The following is a 12,980-nucleotide window of genomic DNA, read 5'->3' as shown; positions in this document are numbered from 1 at the left end:
ACCTAAGGGAATAATAAACCCAAGGGATTGATATTATAAACCTAAAGGAATAATAAAACTAAGAGATCAATAATAAAATCCCAAGGGATTATGAACCCAAGGAAATAATATTAAACCCATGGGACTAATATTATAAACCCAACATTGTTAAACCCAAATATAAACACTACAAAAACTAAAATAAACATGGTTTATTTTGATGGTGAGACAATCGTTGTCACAATGCGACATTCAAACATGATTGACCATGGTTTGCTATGATTGACAATGGTTGACCGTGATTGATATTCTAAATGCGAAGAAATAATAAAACGAAGGCATTAATACTAAAACCCCAAGGGATTATGAACTGAAGGCAGTAATATTAAACCCATTGGACTAATATTATAAACCCAAGGAACTAATAAATCCAATAATTTAATATTATAAACCCAAGGAATTAGTGAACCCAACGGAGAAATATTAAAAACCTAAGGGATCAAGAAGCACAAGGGATTAATATTACAAATATAAGAGATTAATAAATATGATCATGATTGATATTATAAACCCAAGTTAATAATAAACCCATGGTTGACCATGTTTGACTATGATTTACAATGGTTTACCATGATTGATATTATAAACCGAAGGGAATAATAAACCCAAGGGATTGATATTATAAACCCAAATGAATAATAAACCCAAGGGATTAATACTAAAACCCGAGGGATTATGGACCCAATGGAATAATATTAAACCAAAGGGACTAATACTATAAACCCAGCATTCGTAAACCCAAATATAAATATTACAAAGACTAGAATAAACATGATTTATTTTCATGGTGAGACAATCCTTGTCACAATGTGACATTCAACCACGGTTGACCATGGCTGACCATGGTTGACCATGATTGATATTATAAACCGAAGGGAATAATAAACCCAAGGGATTGATATTAAAACCCAAATGAATAATAAACCCAAGGGAGTAATACTAAAATCCCAAGGGACTATGAATCCAAGGGAATAATATTAAACCCAAGGGAATAATATTAAACCCAAGGGAATAATATTATAAACCTAAGGGAATAATAAACCCAAGGGATTGATATTATAAACCTAAAGGAATAATAAAACTAAGGGATCAATACTAAAACCCCAAGGGATTATGAACCCAAGGAAATAATATTAAACCCATGGGACTAATATTATAAATCCAACATTTTTAAACCAAAATATAAACACTACAAACACTAAAATAAACATGGTTTATTTTGATGGTGAGACAATCATTGTCACAATGCGACATTCAAACATGGTTGACCATGGTTTGCTATGATTGACAATGGTTGACCATGATTGATATTCTAAACGCAAAGCAATAATAAAACGAAGGGATTAATACTAAAACCCCAAGGGATTATGAACCGAAGGGAATAATATTAAACCTAAGGGACTAATATTATAAACCCAACATTCGTAAACCCAAATATAAATATTACAAAGACTAAAATAAACATGATTTATTTTCATGGTGAGACAATCCTTGTCACAATGTGACATTCAACCACAGTTTACCATGATTGATATTATAAACCTAAGGGAATAATAAACCCAAGGGATTGATATTAAAACCCAAACGAATAATAAACCCAAGGGAGTAATACTAAAACCCCAAGGGACTATGAACCTAAGGGAATAATATTAAACCCAAGGGACTAATATTATAGACCCAACATTCGTAAACCCAAATGTAAATATTACAAAGACCAAAATAAACATCATTTATTTTCATGGTGAGACAATATTTGTCAAAATGGGACATCCAACCACTCGACTAATATGGTAAACTGAAATATAAATATTACAAACACTAAAATAAACATGGTTTATTTTCATGGTGAGACAATCTTTGTCAAAATGCGACATTCAACCATTGGACTAATATTATAAACCCAACATTGGTATACCCAAATATAAATACTACAAACACTAAATTAAACATGATTTAGTTTGATGGTGAGACAATCCTTGTCACAATGCGACATTCAACCATGGTTGACCATGATTGATAATATAAACCTAAGGGAATAATAAACCCAAGGGATTGATATTATAAACCCAAATGAATAATAAACCCAAGGGATTAATACTAAAACCCCAAGGGAATAATATTAAACCCAAGGGACTAATATTATAAACCTAAGGGAATAATAAACCCAAGGGATTGATATTATAAACCTAAAGGAATAATAAAACTAAGGAATCAATACTAAAACCCCAAGGGATTATGAACCCAAGGAAATAATATTAACCCCATTGGACTAATATTATAAACACAACATTGTTAAACCCAAATATAAACACTACAAACACTAAAATAAACATGGTTTATTTTGATGGTGAGACAATCGTTGTCACAATGCGACATTCAAACATGGCTGACCATGGTTTTCTATGATTGACAATGGTTGACCATGATTGATATTCTAAACGCAAAGCAATAATAAAACGAAGGAATTAACACTAAAACCCAAGGGATTATGAATAGAAGGAAATAATATTAAACCCATGGGACTAATATTATAAACCCAAGGAACTAATAAACCCAATGGTTTAATATTATAAACCCAAGGAATTAGTGAACCCAACAGATAAATATTAAAAGCCTAAGGGATCAAGAACCACAAGGTATTGATATTACAAATACAAGAGATTAATAAAGATGGCCATGATTGATATTATAAACCCAAGTTAATAATAAACCCAAAGGATTAATACTAAAACCCCAAGGGATTATGAACCAGAGGAAATAATATTAAACCCAACAGACTAATATTATAAACCCAGCATTGGTAAACCCTAATATAAATATTAGAAAGACTAAAATAAACATGGTTTATTTTCATGGTGAGACAATCCTTGTCACAGTGTGACATTGAACCATGGTTGACCATGGTTGTCTATGATTGACAATGGTTGACCATGATCGATATTATAAACCTAAGGGAATAATAAACCCAAGACATTGATATTATAAAAATAAAGGAATAATAAAACTAAGGGATCAATACCAAAACCCTAGGGGATTATGAACCCAAGGAAATAATATTAAACCCATGGGACTAATATTGTAAATCCAACATTGTTAAACCCAAATATAAAAATTACAAACACCAAAATAAACATGGTTTCTTTTGATGGTGAGACAATCGTTGTCACAATGCAACATTCAAAAATGGTTGACCATGTTTTGTTATGATCATGATTATAAAGCTAAGGGAATAGAAAACCCAAAGGATTGATATTGTAAACCGAAATGAATAATAAACCCAAGGGAATAATATAAACCCAACATTCATAAACCCAAATATAAATATTACAAACATTAAGATAAACATGGTTTATTTTCATGGTGGAACAATCTTTGTCAAAATGCGACATTAAACCATGGGAATAATATTATAAACCCAAATATAAATACTACAAACACTAAAATAAACATGGTTTATTTTGATGGTGAGACAATTCTTATCGCAATGCGACATCCAACCATGGTTGACCATGTTTGGCTATGATTGACAATGATTTACCATGATTGATATTATAAACCCAAGGGAATGATATTATAAATCCAAATGAATAATAAAACCAAGGGATTAATACTAAAACCTAAGGGATTATGGACCCAATGGAATAATATTAAACCCAAGGGACTAATATTATAAACCAAACATTCGTAAACTCAAATATAAGTATTAAAAAGACTAAAATAAACATGATTTATTTTCATGGTGAGACAATCCTTATCAAAATGTGACATTCAACCATGGTTGACCAGGGTTGAGCATGATTGATATTATAAACCTAAGGGAATAATAAACTCAAGCGATTGATATTAAAACCCCAAGGGATTATGAACCCAAGGGAATAATATTAAGCCCAACATTCGTAAACCCAAATATAAATATTACAAACACTAAAATAAACATGGTTTATTTTCATGGTGGGACAATCTTTGTCAAAATGCGACATTCAACCATGGGAATAACATTATTAAACCCAACTTACTTACATTAATACTAAAATCTCAAGGGATTAATACTAAAACCCCAAGGGATTAATACTAAAACCGCTAGGGACTATGAACCCAAGGGAATGATATTAAGCCCAAGGGATTAATACTAAAACCCTAAGGGATTATGAAGCCAACAGAATAATATTAAGCATGAGGGACTAATATTATAAACCCAATATTGATAAACCCAAATATATATACTACAAACACAAAAATAAACATGGTTTAGTTTGATCGTGAGGCAATATTTGTCACAATGCAACATTCAAACATGGTTGACCATGGTTGGCTATGATTGACAATGGTTGACCATGATTGATATTATAAACCTAAGGGAATAGTAAACCCAAGGGATTAATACTAAAACCCCAAGGGATTATGAACCCAAGGGAATAATATTAAACCTAAGGGACTAATATTACAAACCCAACGTATATAAACCCTAAGAAAAACATTGAAATAAACATGATCAACGATCATTGATGTTCATATTGAGACAATCCTTATCACAATTCCATGTTGGACCCTATTTGACATCATAATAAACCATGTTTAACTTAGGAATAATAAACCCAAGAAATTGATATTATAAACCCAAGGGATTATTACTAAAACCCCAAGGGATTATGAACCAAATGGAATACTATTAAACAAAAGGGACTAATAATATAAACCCAAGGGAATAATAAACCCAAGGGATTGATATAATAAACCCAAAAGGAATAATAAACCCAAGGGATTATTATTTATTTTCATGGTGAGACAATCCTTGTCACAATGTGACATTCAAGCATGGTTGGCTATGATTGATAATGGTTTACCATGATTGATATTATAAACCTAAGGGAATAATAAACCCAAGGGATTAACATGAGAAACCCAAAGGAATAATAAAATGAAGGGATTAATATTAAGACCCCAAGGGATTATGAACCCAAGGGAACAATATTAAATCCATGAGATTGATATTATAAACCCAATGTATATAAACCCTAAGAAAAATATTATAAACATTAAAATAAACATGATCGACCATCATTGATTTACATATTGAGACAATCTTTGTCAATGTGATGTTGGACCATGATTGAACATGATTGATTTTCATATTGAGAAAATATTTGTCACAATGTGATGTTGTACCATGCATGACCATGGTTGATTTTCATATTGAGACAATCTTTGTCCCAATGTGATGTTGTACCATGTTTGACCATGGATGACCATGGTTTTCATAATGTGACATTGGAGCAAGAGACCATCTTCGTCACAATGTGACCATGATTATTGACCATGGTTGACCATGATTAAGAATGGTTGATTTTCACATTCAGACATCTTTGTGACAATGGGACGTTGGACCATGGTTGATTTTCATATTGACCATGGTTGACCATGATTGATTTTCACTTGAGACAATATTTGTCACAATGTGGCATTTGACCATGGTAGACCATGATTGAAGATGGTTGACACGGCTGATTTTCATATTGAGACAATAATTCTTATAATGTGATGTTAGAGCATGTTTGGCCACAAATGACCATGCTTGACGATGATTGACCATGATTGATTAGCATATTGAGACAATCTTTATCACAATGTGACGTTGAACAAAGAGACAATATTCGTCACAATGTGAACATGATTATGGACCATGGTTGACCATAGTTGACAATGATTGACCATGGTTGATTTTCACACTGAAACAATCTTCATCAAAATGCAACGTTGAAACATGGTTGACCATGGTTGATTTTCACACTGAAACAATCTTCATCAAAATGCGACGTTGAAACATGGTTGACCATGGTCAATAATGGTTGACCATGGTTGACTTTCATGTTGAGACAGTTCTTTCACAATGTGATGTTGGACCATGGCTCACCATGATTGACGATGGTTGATTTCCATATTGACCATGGTTGAGTGTAATTGACCATGATTTATTTTTATATACAATCTATGTGACAATGCGATGTTTGAAGAAATATTATAAACCCTAAAATAAACATTGTTATCCATCGTTGACAATGGTTTATTTTCATATACCCAATGCGACATTGGACCATGGTTTGCCATGATTTATTTTCATATTGAGACAATATTTTTCACAATGCAATGTAGGACCATGGTTGATTTTCATATAGAGACAATCTTTGTCACAATGCAACATTGGACCATGGTTGACCATGAATGACCATGGTTTTCATAATGTGACATTGGAGCAAAAGACAATGTTCATGACAATGTCACCATGATTATTGACCATGGTTGACCATGATATTATTTAATGCTATTAATATTAATAATCAACGTTAAAATTAATATTTATAAATATTATTAATATTAAAGTAATATTAATAGTATTAAAATTAATATTAATATTCGTATTCATATCAATTAATATTAATATTAAAATTTTATTAATATTTAATGTTACTAATGTTGATGGTATATTATATTAATTAATTAATTGATATAATATCAATAATATTAATAAATTAAAGTAATAATAATAGATAAGATTGTAAATTAAAAAATTTAATATTATTTTTAATATTAATTGTTGATGATATTATTTATAATAATAATGTTAATGTAGTTAATAATTTTAATATTGTTAATTAAATGTTATGAATATTAATATTGGAGATCTACATCATCTATTTCAATTTATTCTTTTAATCTATTTCATATTTTGATTTACTTTTTTTTAGAATTGCATTTGAAAAATTATTATTTAACAAATCTATTTCAAAGCTTACTCATTCACTAGTATTGATATCTATAATTTTTCAATTTAGATTTAATCTACTTTACATTTTAAGAATTTAATGTTCAACAAAGATAAATTTTAGAATTATATTTCAATATTTAATATTTTCCAAAAATAGATACTTATCATTTATTAATTGTTGTTTTGTTGTTATTTTCCACTTGACATTTTAAAATTTCTATGTTTAATAAAAATAAGTTTTACAATTACATTTCAAAATTTGTTGTTTCACAATAAACATGGATAATTTGATACATATCCATTTTTTTTTAATATACACTTCATATTTTAACATTTCTATCTTTAATAAAGACAAAATTAATATAATATTTCAAACTTTTATGTGTTATAATTACAACTTGGAATCCATATATTTATGATGTGTTGTTATTTTTCCAATTTACATCAAATTTTTTAATGTTTTTCTACTCTTTCAAAACCATGTATATTTATAATGTTGTATTGTTCATTCCCACTTTACATTCTAAAATTTATGTTTACTAAAACTTGTAGGTTTTAACCCTGTACAGAAATTACCTGCATACGAATTCTTAAACAAAGAAAATAAACAATGCGAGAGCATAACCCATAAAACACATATGCACAGAGATTTTTCCCTGGATCCCAAAACCGGGACTACCAGCTTGATTTTTCATTATGTTCCTTTCAATGTTACAATACATATTTATACATGCCGAAGCATCCAATACCATGGACCGAAAAACCATCGCCTCCAATACCATGTGCGAAAATCATGCACAAAACCATAGGTAGGTTCACCCAACCTAATATAGGGTCCAAAAAAAAATTTCCCGAGGCGCTGCCCCAGACCCCATAGAGGGGGGCTACCCGCCCCCCCTGTGACCCCCCCCGCTGCGCAATCGGCGCAACGAAGGGGTGCTACCGCCCCCCTCTAACCCCCCGTTTAACTACGAAGGTTAGTCGTGGAAAGAATATAACACAACCCAACAAAACTATAAATTTTTAAACCTAAGCTTCAAAATTACTATTTCACAAATATGGACATGTATAATAGATACACAAGATATTTAATTAATTTTATATTATATGGCCTTATATGATACTTTTATTATTAAGATACATTTTCAACATTTATAATTTCATAAATATGGGGATAAATAATTTTGTATATATATATATATATTAATATTCTTTTTTTCCCTATTAAATTTAAATATATAAGTGTGTGTGTTTAATAAATATGATTTTTTTTTAAATTACAATTCAAGGTTTATTGGACATCTATAAGTGAATGCATAATTTATTCTTCAAGTTATATTCATCATCTATTTCAATTTATTTTTTTAATCTATTTCATATTTTAATTTTTTTTAGAATTGCATTTCAAATATTATTATTTAACAAATATATTTCAAAGTTAACTGGTATTGATGTCTATAATTTTTCAAATTAAATTTAATCTACTTTACATTTTAAGAATTTAATGTTCAACAAAGATAAATTTTAGAATTATATTTCAATCTTTATTATTTTTCAAAAATGAATACTTATCATTTATTAATTGATGCCTTGTTGTTACTTTCCACTTGAAATTTTAAAATGTCTATATTTAATGAAAATAAATTTTACAATTACATTTCAAAATTTGTTACCTCACAATGAATATAGATAGTTTGATGCACATCCATTTTTTAATAATTAATTTTAAGATGCACTTCATATTTTAAAATTAAATTGATGTTTTATTTTTATTTTCCACTTGACATTTTAAAATTTCTATGTTTAATGAAGATAAGTTGTTATGTTCCCACTTGATTAATATCTATGTGTTTCATAAGATTAAGTTATGATTATTAATACCAAATTAAGATATTTAGTGTGTTTTCAATCTATTGCCTAAGATTAAACTATGATTATTAATAGCAAATTAATGCCATTGTTTATAAACATTTTATAAATAATTATTAATAATCAATATCCTCTTTATCTAGATTTATTAATAATTTTAATATTATAATCATAACTATAACTAATAACTATAATCATAAATATAATTATAATTCTATTATTATAATCATAATAATAATGATTATTTCCTTATAATTTTCTTAATCTCACTAAACACATTGAAACACACTAAATATATTTCTAATTAATTAATGGTTATAATTAACAAAATATCTTTCTAATTAATTAATGGTTATAATTAACAAAGTTGAAAAACTTATTGTGTATGACCTTTGCCATGTGATGGCTAGTGAGTGTCCAAGAAAGATAAATTGGGTAGGGTTACAACACTTTGGATGTTTCTTTATTGTATTTAAAATTTGATAAATAGTAATTAATATATTTTTATGATTTTTTGTAATTTTTTTATATAAATATAAATAATATGATAAGAGAGTATTTTTTGTGTATATAAATTATTATTTTTGATGAAGTAGTGTTTATTAAAAATTAGTTTAAATTTATCTTAATTACATATAGAACATATGCATAAACAATTGATTAAATATTAGATGAACGTCACAATTGTTATAATAATAAATGAAAAATAAAAATAAAAAACATATGTAGTGGTAATTACTAACACCTTAATGTAAATTATGATGTAAAAGATGAATGGATTAAGAACTTTTATTATTATATGAAAATATATGAAATATATAATGTCTTATAACATATATGAAATTGATAAACAAGTTAATAAAACTCATGTTATTTGGAATAGGACACACATTATCAATGTTTTGAAATGGGTAATCATCTTATTTCGAAATACACTTTTTCACTAATATGACAAGTGCATGTGTAAGGTTTTGTAATCCTCCCATTCTTGTTAATCCTCATAGATGTAAATTAACAAATAACATGGTAAATTTTTAATTAAACCTAGTAAAAAATTAATTTAGACAAGGTTTAATCATGTGATTTAGATATACAAGAAAAATTAGTAGTGTGAATTATATCCTTTGATATTGTAGCAACTACACTAACATCTTTAAATTTAAAACATATAATCAATTTTTTAATTAATAATATGATTGAATTACCTAATTCCAACAAATAATAAAATAAATTATAATTTAGTTATTTTCTATGTTTTTTTTAATCTTATTAATATAAGATATATCATAAAGTAAATTTTTTAATATATAAACATCTTAGAAATTTATTTAAAACAAAAAACCAAAAAAAAGATCTAACTCCTCAATATCACAGTGTCACACATGTACTTCTAACTTATATTTATATGCAAATATATATAGAAGTTAGAATATTATGTATAAATATGTATCCTCAATATCACAGTGTCACACATGTACTTCTAACTTATATTTATATGCAAATATATATAGAAGTTAGAATATTATGTATAAATATGTATTTGAATGTGATTTCATTTTAATTAGTAATATTATATATTTGAATTTACAGCCTTAAGTAACATCCTTAAATATGATTTATTTATATAATTTGAATGATAAAGGTTTTGGATATATTTATGTTTTTGTTTTCTGGTAAATTGGATAATAATGGTTAATATGATCTATTGCAAACTAAATACTAAAAATAATTGGTATTTTGACACATAAGATAGTCCACCAAAACCTATTCATATTAATATAGATAGTTATAATTTTTTCAATATAAAACATAAAAGTAGAGATATTGTCAATTCTTTTTACATATTAAATATATATTTGTTACATATGTTTAAAAATTTTCCGAAATAAAATATATTGTATTTTTTTGTTATTATATTAAAAAAATGTTTTTTTTATTATATTAAAGAAAATGTACATAATAGAGTGAAATATGGTATTTAAGGTTTTATTGAACTATTAATATTAATATGAACACTTGCAATAATCATAGTTATAATCGTTTCAAATTTTGCAAGCGTACAACCCTATTTATTTTTAATGGCATTTCAGTTAGGCTTTACTTTTTACACTAAACCTAATGGACAGTTTTTCAAATTAAATTAACGAGTGCCGTCACCGAAGAAATACAGTCAATCTCAAAGCGTGCAACCATCTTTATTTCCAAATCCCATGCCGTATTATTTTGCATTTTAGTTTGTTTTCGCCTTCTATGATAACTTCTTGGGGAGATTTTTCAATTGTCTTAAGCAAAAACCAATTATAAGTCTGGCGCCAAGGGATCATACAGATTTAGAATCTGTATGATTGTTCTTTCCGAGATCGTTGATTTTGATCGGTGATATCAAAGGTACGTACATAAATTTTGGTATTGCAACTATGTTATTGATCATTTCAAAGACTTTAATGAGTGCCTTCTCATAGGGTAAGTATATAAATAAGAAATTTCATAAGTAAAATTGGAAGAATCGTAAATACTTTATTTTTGTAGGTTTTTTATTATATATTTTTATTAAATTTATTTAAATAAACTGTTTGAAATTATAAATATTAATAAAAGTCCATAATATGATTTTGGTGATAGTTTCCCCAACAAATAATAATAAAATAAAATGTTTAGAATTCTTCATAATATTTTGTTTTTGTATAGGAAGAATATTTCATTATCCTAAATGTATTTTGATTGAAAATAATTGAATTTATTGTTTTTTCTTTTTATTTTTTATTTTACAAGAATAAATTTGTATTTTAGTAATTTGGGGAAGTCCAAGATTAAATTTAGTAATTTTTACTAAAAATATATCTAACCATTTATAAATTAAATATATTAAGAAATTTATTTTTCTAAACATATATCTAACAACTTATAAACTAGATATATTACTTATAAACTAGATATATTAAAGAATTTACTGATTAGCAAGAACCAAGACTACCAGCGAATAGTTGTTAAACGAGAATTACTATTTAACAAGAACCAAAACTGCAATAGAATAGAAAACCTACCCAACTCCTTAAATCTTATCAAAATAGACCAAAATTATTATTAAACCATAATATATTACATTTTTATTGGTATGGTTCATTCAAAACCGGTGGATAGTCCATGTGGAATCCTGAAAAAAGCATTATCGAAGATGTCGATGAAAACATAAACACTGTTACCTCGATTTCAAACTCATGAAACGCACGTTCCTGGAAAGGAAAAACTAGAATAAAATCTCTGCAAATAGAACCGAGCAGAAATCTTAAGAAGCATTATGATTACCACTATGTTATATGAATTATAATGTTTTTTTTTGTGCAGGCAATTTTGTACTCGTCAATTTTGAAACTTCCGCCCTTATAAGCCGCATTATGTACAGTAAAACCAAATGGCTCAGAACAAAACTGTACATCAACAAAACTCTGGCAGACACTACATTTACATCAACAAAAGTCTGGCAGACACTACATTTGCATTTAGTATATGAAAATAATAATGAGTCTGAATTGTCGATTATCTTTTGACTTCACACATACAGATTCATGAATGCTTTTGTCGTCAATTTCGGCGGATTAAAGCAGCAGTGTAGAGGCGTGCCATTGTGCTGTCTTCTCAAGAAGAATCCAAACACCTCGCAGCACCATTGTCTTTTCAACAACACAACGCCTCTAAAGATCCTGAGACTCGCACGCATAAAGATCCTGCTTGGAAACTTGTGGCAATACCTTTGCACATTCACCATAGTTCACAACCTGCTGATCTAGTTTCTGAGCTAGTTTTGGTTACATTAAATAACTTCAGAAAATTATTTTGCAAGTTGTGCGTCTGAGTATCGAGATTCCATAGATTTTTTTCTAGGTCGCGTGAAGGAAAGTTTGACCATAACACTCTACGTTATTGATTTTGGGGAAGTTTCTAGAATGCATGGCTCGTTAATTTAACAAGATTTTTAAAACAGATTTTGGCCAGCGTCAAGGTGCACGGTATATACTCATTGAGTAAACCCTAACCCTATATCGCATACTCACTGACCAAACCCTAACCCTGACCAAACCCTAACCCTATATCGCATACTCACTGAGCAAACCCTATATCACATGCTCACTGAGCAAACCCTAACCTTGTATCGCATACTCACTGAGCAAACCCTATATCACATGCTCACTGAGCAAACCCTAGCCCTGTATCGCATACTCACTCACCAAATCCTAACCCTATATCGAGCAAACCTTAACCCTATATCCTATACTCATTTAGCAAACTCTAACCCTACCCCGGAAAAAGC

Source organism: Pinus tabuliformis, chromosome Q (assembly GCF_031772625.1).
Source record: "Pinus tabuliformis cultivar Carrire ecotype Pingquan chromosome Q, CPIR1, whole genome shotgun sequence".
NCBI lineage: Eukaryota > Viridiplantae > Streptophyta > Pinopsida > Pinales > Pinaceae > Pinus > Pinus tabuliformis.
This window is presented reverse-complemented; position numbering follows the sequence as displayed.